This window comes from Triticum aestivum, chromosome 5B (assembly GCF_018294505.1).
Source record: "Triticum aestivum cultivar Chinese Spring chromosome 5B, IWGSC CS RefSeq v2.1, whole genome shotgun sequence".
Lineage (NCBI taxonomy): Eukaryota > Viridiplantae > Streptophyta > Magnoliopsida > Poales > Poaceae > Triticum > Triticum aestivum.
Window position 1 is genome coordinate 655,814 of NC_057807.1, and position 10,512 is coordinate 666,325.

A 10,512-nucleotide genomic window follows, 5' to 3' on the forward strand; every position below is an offset into this window, starting at 1 on the left:
TTTCCATAATTGTTGAACCCCAAGGTCCGCTTACGTGTCGGTCATCAACACTGGCAGTTTTGGCCGATTCTGGCCCGTTTTGTGGACTACTACTCACTATTTTGGGGTCCCGGAGTGATTTCCACGATTAACGAACCCTGGAGTGCGTTTACGTGTCGGTCATCAACAATCGCAATTTTGGCCGATTCTGACCCGTTTCTTGGATTATTACTCACTGTTTTGGGGTCCCAAAGCGATTTCCATAGTAGTATAACCCCAAGGTGCGCTTACATGTCGGTCATGAACATTGGCTGTTTTGGCCGATTCTGGCCCGTTTCATGGACTATTACTCAATGCTTTGGGGTCCAGGAGTGGTTTCCATGGTTACCGAACCCTCGAGTGCGTTTACGTGTCGGTCATAAACACTCGCTCTTTTGGGCAATTCTGGCCTGTTTCATGGACTATTACTTACTATTTAGGGGTCCTAGAGTGACTTCCACAATTAACAAACCCTGGGGTGCGTTTATGTGTCGGTCATCAACACTCGCTGTTTTCGCCGATTCTGGCCCGTTTCTTGGATTATTACTCACCGTTTTGGGGTCGCGAAGCGATTTCCATAATTGTTGAACCCCAAGGTCTGCTTACGTGTCGATCATCAACACTGGCAGTTTTGGCCGATTCTGGCCCGTTTGATGGACTATTACTCACTGTTTTTGGGTCCCGGAGTGGTTTCCATGGTTAACGAACCATGTGGTGTGTTTACATGTCGGTCATCAACGCTCGCAATTTTAGCTTATTCTGACCTGTTTCTTCGAATATTACTCACTGTTTTGGGGTCCCGAAGCGATTTCCATAGGTGTTGAACACCAAGGTGCGCTTACGTGTTGGTCATCAACACTGACAGTTTTGACCGATTCTGGCCTGCTTCATGGTGCTATTACTCACTGTTTTGGAGTCCCGGAGCGATTTCCATAGTTGTTGAACCCCAAGATGCGCTTACGTGTCGGTCATCAACACTGGCAGTTTTGGCCGATTCTGGCCCATTTCGTGGACTATTACTCACTATTTGGGGCCCCGGAGTGATTTCGACGATTAACAAACCCTGGGGTGTGCTTACGTGTCAGTTATCAACACTGGCAGTTTTGGCTGATTCTGACCCGTTTCTTGGATTATTACTCACTGTTTTGGGGTCCCAAAGCGATTTCCATAGTAGTATAAGCCCAAGGTGCGCTTACGTGTCGGTCATCCACACTGGCAGTTTTGGCCGATTCTGGCCCGTTTCATGGACTACTCACTATTTTGGGGTCCGAGAGTGCTTTCCACGATTAACGAACCCTGGGTGCGTTTACGTGTCGGTCATCAACACTCGCAGTTTTGGCTGATTCTAGCCCGTCTCATGGACTATTACTCACTGCTTTGGGGTCCCGGAGTGGTTTCAATGGTTAAGGAACCCTGTGATGCGTTTACTTGTCGGGCATCAACACTCACAATTTTGGACGATTCTGACCCATTTCTTGGATTAATACTCACTGTTTTGGGGTCCCAAAACAGTTTCCATAGTTGTCGAACCCCAAGGTGCGCTTACGTTTCGGTCATCAACACTGGCAGTTTTGGCTGATTCTGGCCCGTTTCTTCGACTATTACTCACCATTTTGGGATCCCAGAGTGATTTCCACGATTAACGAAACCTGTGGTGCGTTTATGTGTCGGTCATCAACACTGGCAGTTTTGGCCGATTCTGGCCCGTTTCGTGGACTATTACTCACTATTTGTGGGTACCGGAGTGATTTCGACGATTAACGAACCCTGGGGTGCGTTTACGTGTCAGTTATAAACACTGGCAGTTTTGGCCGATTCAGACCCATTTCTTGGATTATTACTCACTGTTTTGGGGTCCCGAAGCGATTTCCATAGTTGTTGAACTCCAAGGTGCGCTTACGTGTCGGTCATCCACACTGGTAGTTTTGGCCGATTCATGTCCGTTTCATGCACTATTACTCACTATTTCGGGGTCAGAGAGGGATTTCCACGATTAAAGAACCCTGGGTGCGTTTACGTGTCGGTCATCAACACTGGCAGTTTTGACCGATTCTGGCCCGGTTCTTGGACTATTACTCACTGTTTTGGGGTGCCAGAGCGATTTCCATAGTTGTTGAACCCCAAGAAGCGCTTACGTGTCGGTCATCAACACTGGCAGTTTTGGCCGATTCTAGCCCGTTTCGTGGACGATTACTCACTATTTGGGGTTCCCGGAGTGATTTCCATGATTAACGAACCCTGGGGTGCGTTTACGTGTCGGTGATCAATACTGGTAGTTTTGGCCGAGTCTGACCCGTTTCTTGGATTATTACTCACTGTTTAGGGGTCCCGAAGCGATTTCCATAATTGTTGAACCCCAAGGTCCGCTTACGTGTCGGTCATCAACACTGGCAGTTTTGGCCGATTCTGGCCCGTTTTGTGGACTACTACTCACTATTTTGGGGTCCCGGAGTGATTTCCACGATTAACGAACCCTGGAGTGCGTTTACGTGTCGGCCATCAACAATCACAATTTTGGCCGATTCTGACCCGTTTCTTGGATTATTACTCACTGTTTTGGGGTCCCAAAGCGATTTCCATAGTAGTATAACCCCAAGGTGCGCTTACATGTCGGTCATGAACATTGGCTGTTTTGGCCGATTCTGGCCCGTTTCATGGACTATTACTCAATGCTTTGGGGTTCAGGAGTGGTTTCCATGGTTACCAAACCCTCGAGTGCGTTTACGTGTCGGTCGTAAACACTCGCTCTTTTGGCCAATTCTGGCCTGTTTCATGGACTATTACTTACTATTTTGGGGTCCTAGAGTGACTTCCACAATTAACAAACCCTGGGGTGCGTTTATGTGTCGATCATCAACACTCGCTATTTTGGCCGATTCTGGCCCGTTTCTTGGATTATTACTCACCGTTTTGGGGTCGCCAAGCGATTTCCATAATTGTTGAACCCCAAGGTCTGCTTACGTGTCGATCATCAACACTGGCAGTTTTGGCCGATTCTGGCCCGTTTGATGGACTATTACTCACTGTTTTTGGGTCCCGGAGTGGTTTCCATGGTTAATGAACCATGCGGTGTGTTTACATGTCGGTCATCAACGCTCGCAATTTTGGCTTATTCTGACCTGTTTCTTCGAATATTACTCACTGTTTTGGGGTCCCGAAGCGATTTCCATAGGTGTTGGTCATCAACACTGGCAGTTTTGACCGATTCTGGCCCGGTTCTTGGACTATTACTCACTGTTTTGGGGTGCCAGAGCGATTTCCATAGTTGTTGAACCCCAAGAAGCGCTTACGTGTCGGTCATCAACACTGGCAGTTTTGGCCGATTCTAGCCCGTTTCGTGGACGATTACTCACTATTTAGGGTTCCCGGAGTGATTTCCATGATTAACGAACCCTGGGGTGCGTTTACGTGTCGGTGATCAATACTGGTAGTTTTGGCCGATTCTGACCCGTTTCTTGGATTATTACTCACTGTTTTGGGGTCCCAAAGCGATTTCCATAATTGTTGAACCCCAAGGTCCGCTTACGTGTCGGTCATCAACACTGGCAGTTTTGGCCGATTCTGGCCCGTTTTGTGGACTACTACTCACTATTTTGGGGTCCCGGAGTGATTTCCACGATTAACGAACCCTGGAGTGCGTTTACGTGTCGGTCATAAACACTCGCTCTTTTGGCCAATTCTGGCCTGTTTCATGGACAATTACTTACTATTTTGGGGTCCTAGAGTGACTTCCACAATTAACAAACCCTGGGGTGCGTTTATGTGTCGGTCATCAACACTCGCTGTTTTGGCCGATTCTGGCCCGTTTCTTGGATTATTACTCACCGTTTTGGGGTCGCGAAGCGATTTCCATAATTGTTGAACCCCAAGGTCTGCTTACGTGTCGATCATCAACACTGGCAGTTTTGGCCGATTCTGGCCCGTTTGATGGACTATTACTCACTGTTTTTGGGTCCCGGAGTGGTTTCCATGGTTAACGAACCATGTGGTGTGTTTACATGTCGGTCATCAACGCTCGCAATTTTAGCTTATTCTGACCTGTTTCTTCGAATATTACTCACTGTTTTGGGGTCCCGAAGCGATTTCCATAGGTGTTGAACACCAAGGTGCGCTTACGTGTTGGTCATCAACACTGACAGTTTTGACCGATTCTGGCCTGCTTCATGGGGCTATTACTCACTGTTTTGGAGTCCCGGAGCGATTTCCATAGTTGTTGAACCCCAAGATGCGCTTACGTGTCGGTCATCAACACTGGCAGTTTTGGCCGATTCTGGCCCATTTCATGGACTATTACTCACTATTTGGGGCCCCGGAGTGATTTCGACGATTAACAAACCCTGGGGTGTGTTTACGTGTCAGTTATCAACACTGGCAGTTTTGGCTGATTCTGACCCGTTTCTTGGATTATTACTCACTGTTTTGGGGTCCCAAAGCGATTTCCATAGTAGTATAAGCCCAAGGTGTGCTTACGTGTCGGTCATCCACACTGGCAGTTTTGGCCGATTCTGGCCCGTTTCATGGACTACTCACTATTTTGGGGTCCGAGAGTGCTTTCCACGATTAACGAACCCTGGGTGCGTTTACGTGTCGGTCATCAACACTCGCAGTTTTGGCTGATTCTAGCCCGTCTCATGGACTATTACTCACTGCTTTGGGGTCCCGGAGTGGTTTCAATGATTAAGGAACCCTGTGATGCGTTTACTTGTCGGGCATCAACACTCGCAATTTTGGACGATTCTGACCCATTTCTTGGATTAATACTCACTGTTTTGGGGTCCCAAAACGATTTCCATAGTTGTCGAACCCCAAGGTGCGCTTAGGTTTCGGTCATCAACACTGGCAGTTTTGGCTGATTCTGGCCCGTTTCTGTCAGGACCCCGACTCAATGCCACATCGATCTAGCATGTAACACCTCATATCACTTTGCGGCCTCACGCACGGTATTCCCACGGGTGTCGCCTTATCTTAGCCCGGGCTGACATGGCTAGTCGTAAACCCAAAGTGGCACAGACTTACAGGGACAGGCATCCATGACCCAGCATCGAACGTGTCGGTCATCAGCGAGTGAATCCAGGCTGTAGCACTGGGCTAGCAGGACTCCGATGAACCGGGCTGTAGCGGGCTAACAGGACTCCGGTATTCATCGCGTGACATTTCCCCGAAGGGACAGACACAGGAACGAAGAAGGACACATGCCGGCCAGCCTAAGTGTTCCGGAGCAGTAGCAAGCTACCAAGGCTCAATGGAAACACTAGGAGACATCTCCCGGTAAGAGAGGCTACTAAAGATAAACAACTAGATGGTCAGATCCCACACATACCAAGCATTTCAATAACATACACACAATATGCTCGATATGTGCAAATACAACATGGCATCACAACATGACTCTACGACTCAAGTATTTAATCAATAGGCTCCGAGGAGCGAGATATTACAAACATGGGTCTCATGACCCAACACTCAGAGCATACAAGTCAAAGCACAAGCGGAAGCTATCATGTCTGGGTACAGACATCTATAAATGAAAAAGGCTGAGAAGCCTGACTATCTACCAGATCCTGCCGAGGGCACAAGATCGTAACTGAGGTATCAAGCTAAACGTCGAAGTCCACGCGGAACTACTTGTGAGACCGAAGTCTCTCTGCAAAACATAAAATAGGCAAACGTGAGTACAAATGTACCCAGCAAGACTTACATCAGAACTAACTACATATGCATCATTATCAACAAAGGGGATGGTGGGGTTTAACTGCAGCAAGCCAGCTTTGACTCGGTGGCTATCCTGAACTACGACTGCAAGTAACCCTTTGAGGTGGCGCACACGAGTCCACATATTCACCATATCAATACACCACTATGGACCCGCTCCCGTCTCCCTACGAGAACGCCATCCATAGCACTCACGCTTATCTTGCGTATTTTAGAGTATCCACTTTCACTTGTCTATGAACTGATATAAGGGGTCCACGTTTCCATATCCGAGGAATCTGGCTATTCGAATAGATAATGATAACCCTGCAGGGGTGTACTTCTTCACACACGCTTTCGCCACTTATCGCCCTGTACACGTCATGTACCTCGGCAACCTTCAAGCGGAAGCCGGGCCAGGGAGTCGGCCACGACCTGACTAACCGAACAAGTCTCTCGTCCAGGTTTATCGCCTATTCGGGTTCCATCCGCAAGGAGATCCGGCCGGGGTGTCGCTCACGGCCCCAAACGATGTGAGCAGGGTTCCCAAGCCCACCATCCGGGTGCCACCTGGTACACCGTGCCACTGTGCCTAGTCTGTCCCAAGCCCACCTGTACCGGGTGCCACTTGGTAGACTACTAACACTACCTACAAACACCAGAAACTAGTTGCAACTCCTGGACAGAGATCAAGTTGATTAATAAGTCGAGAGGGGCACTTAAGCATTCCAATGTGTGGTAGTAGCTGGTCATGGATCACAAACACAGAACTCAGTTCCTGAGGACGGCTGCAATGAGACAACCCACCATGTACTCCTACATGGCCTCTCACCGCTACCTTTACCAAATCGTGTTCACACACTTAGCTCACACACAGTAGGACATGTTCACACGCCTCTGATTCATCCCCGATGAATCAGACCTGACTCAACTCTAAGCAGTAGCAGGCATGACAACAAGCATGAATGAGTAGGCACACCAGGGCTCAACCAACTCCTACTCATGCTAGTGGGTTTCATCTATTTACTATGGCAATGACAGGTCATGCAAAGGATAAAGGGGTTCAGCTACCGCATCAAGTAACAAATATGTCATTGTTGTCCTAATGCAGTAAAAGAGAGCAGGAGCGAGAGAGTGGGATTTTATCGGAATGAACAAGGGGGTTTTGCTTGCCTGGCACTTCTGAAGATAACATTGAGTCTTCATCAGTGTCAACGATCACGTCATCGGTATCACGTCTATCGAGAGGGGACAAATACCGGCAACACAGAAAGGAACACAATCAATGCAATGCACAATATGATGCATGATCATGACATGGCAAATTGAATGTGTTTTGAGCTAATGCAACTAGCAACATATTAAATGAAGTTGGTTTGAATACAAGATTCAAATTCCAACTCCATATGTGATTATTCAAATGTCATTCACTTCATTTGTCCTAAACAGTAGTGATAAGTTGTTCTAACATGCATGAAAATGGTACAGATGTGTTCCTTGAATTTTTCTGATAATTTTTCATATATAAATTATTTAATTTGGAGTTACGGTTGAATTTCTATGAATTTTAGAAGTTTTAGGCATTTTCTGGAATTTTCTGAATAATAATAAATCCAGAAAATGATTTAACTGCGTCAGCCTGACGCCAGCATGACGTCAGCGAGTCAACGACCAGGTCCAGGTCAAATCTGACATGCGGGGTCCACACGTCAGCGACACAGGGGCTAATCCCGCGTTGACTCGGGCTTTGACCCGCTACGGGGCCCGCTGTCAGTGTCTGTTAGGGTGCTAATGGCAACGCCACGTCAGATACGCCGGCGGTTGGACGACGGCGACGATCAGAGCGGCGGTGGCTCGCCGGAGTTGCGCCAGAGACGACGGATCGACGCGCCAGGGGCACCAGAGGATAGCCCGTGCCCGCGCGCATCTAGGAGAACCAACGGGAGGTGCGGGGGTGGACGGAGTTTGCCGGAGGCGAGGTTGTGGCAGCGGCCGGAGTTCGGCGCCGATGGAAACGACGACACCGTGCACGGGAGGAGCTACGGTTAGCATCTACGTGTTCTACCAAAGCTCACGAACCCAACGGAGGCTCGCACGGGACCAAATGGCCCCCGGAGCCTCGTGGGCGATGAGCTTGTGCGGCGGCGTACTGTCGGGGAAGAGAGGCGCGGCGGCTACGGCATGCTAGAGAGAAAACGGAGAGGGGAAGGATGACCAGGAGCTCACGTGGAGTGCAGTGGTGGCCTCGGCGTGTTCGGGGAAGCTCGGACGGCGACGAATCGACGGCGACGGTCCTCGGTGGCCGAGGAGGGGAAAAGCGTCGGGACGGCGCTTCGGGGCTTCTCCGGTCGCGTGAGTCGACGGGGAGGTCGAGGGAGGCACTGCGGAGCTCAGGAGCACGTCGGGGAGGAGAGGGGGTGGCGGTGGCCATGGGTACGGCGACGATGATGGCGAGCTCCGCTCGGTGGTGTGCGCGAGAGGGAAGCAGAGGAGGGAATGGGGTCCAGGGGGAGAGAGGAGAGGTGCAGGGGGCGAGGGGGAGTGCGTGGCGTCTCCGGGCGTCGAGGAGGGAGGCAACCAGGCAGGAGGTGGCCAGGGGGGAAAGCAGGAGGTGGCCGAGGCCTCTCGGGCGCGCGCCACGCCTCACCTCTGTTCGTCCTCCTGGCAGAGGAGGAAGAGGACATGGGGGAGGAGGTGGGCTGGGCCAGCGGGAGGAGCTGGGCCGGCTACAGGTAAGTGGCCCAGGTACGGTTCTTTCTCTCTCTTTCTGTTTTAATTCTGTTTTTCTATTTTTTTTAAAATTTGTTTTGGCATTGTTTTGAATTTAAACAAATTCAAACAATGCCAAAAACTCCTCTGAATATTTTTATTTGCTAGATGGATTTTTCCAACAGCACATAAAGCATTTCAGAGTTATTTGAAAATATATCCCATATATTATGAATATAATTCCAAATTCAAATACAATAATGAGTTAAATTCAGTGCTCAAAATATTCCTCAAAATGTTCATTATTTTTGGTTTGGTGCAAAACCCTTGCCAAAATATAACCAACATTATTTAAGGCCATTTTGGAACATTGAATGCATTTTCCAGGGTTCTTTGCCCCTCTTTTATTTAAGTTTTTGAGGCTTCCAAAATTCCTCAGTTCAAGTTTCAAAAATTTAAACATGATGCAAGCAAGATGCAACACTAGACAGCACCAGAAGCTAGGGATGTGACAGCTCACCCCCACTAAACAAAAATCTCGTCCCGAGATTCAAGTGTAGGGTAAGACGATGGGGAACGCAAACTAGTACAATCTTCACGATCCAGGTTGCACTTCAAATGAACATTGATTTGAACACCATCTTTGTCTTGTCGTCTTGCTCTGAGAACTCCAGCTAATCATGACAAGAAGAGGAAAGGAAAACTCTGGAAGGATCGGTCTTCTCGAAGGTCGAACAACTCAGGATTAACTCCCGGAATGTGACATAGCAACATCTCTCGAGCTGAGAGACGAAGCATACCTCTAGAGGGATGGAGTGGAGCAGGTGACGAGGTTCACTAGGTAGACAACAATTCCACACTTAAGAAGGTGGTAATCGATTGTCAACGTAGCGAGGATTTTAGTTGCCATGATAGCACAACGGGGCACCTTAGGGATGGTGACTCGTAGATATACCCCCTTAAGTGGCAAAAAGAATTACTTTTGATTCAAAGATCATTGAAACTCTTTATACCAATTTAAGGCAATTCTCGACCAATCGTTTGGAGGGGGTCGGTAGAATGGCATACTCGGACTTGGATGATGTGGATTACCTTGTTGAAGACAACGTAATGGATGAATTTGCTTATCACCGGAAATGGAAGAGACCCATGGTAGAATGGCACATTGGCGGTGCAAGCTGGGAACAAAATGCAAATGCTGGGAATGATTCTGGTAACTGGGGAAGAACCCAACAACAGAGAGTGAATTCACTGTTTGAAAAGATCATAGCATTGCCGAGGAAACTGAGAGCAAACCCAGTTAGTGCCGATGATAACACGTAGCGCTTGTGCGTGCTCTCAAGAACTTGAGCATTTCCATAATCATCAAGGTTTTACCAACATCCGTGTCAAGGATCCTGGCAACACAACTTGCTACCATGATGAATGATGATGGATGATGCAGATGCAAAGGAAGATAACACTTTCTCAGATTTCACCCTAGCAATGCCAAGGAAAGAAAATCTGGATGATCGACCGAGAGACATTTAGCACTCCGCTTCTAATGTTCTCCTTGATGTGCTAGTGTATCCCATTCATAGATATGGTTTGATAACTAGAACATCAAGTAAGAGGTCGGACTTCGGGAGCAATAGAATCCATAAGGAACAGTTACGGAGGTAAATTCTACGAAATCCTTATGGGGGGGTGGCCAACTTCTCCAATCAAGATACTACGATAATAGGTCTTCCGGCTGGGTGTGTTGGCCACGACATCCACTTTACCGGTTATCGAGGGACCAATATTATAGTTCTTGGGAAATATTCCAACCATCATATCTGCCTGAGACTCAGATCTGGTTGGTGTCAGGATATTCCAGACTCATCGAGTCTAGGATGAAAAATGAGAGTTTGCAACACAAATCGACGAGATGACGTTGCGAGATTCTCAGGAAATGAACTACGATAGCAAGCTCCAAAACATGAGCTGGTTCTGCTACAAACATGTGAACACGTTGTTCCAGACAAGCATGCCCACATGGTAGTCTTACAATAAAACACTACCGAGTTCTGGTTGGGAGCCATCATCGAGGATATCGAAGTCTTTACACAAGTC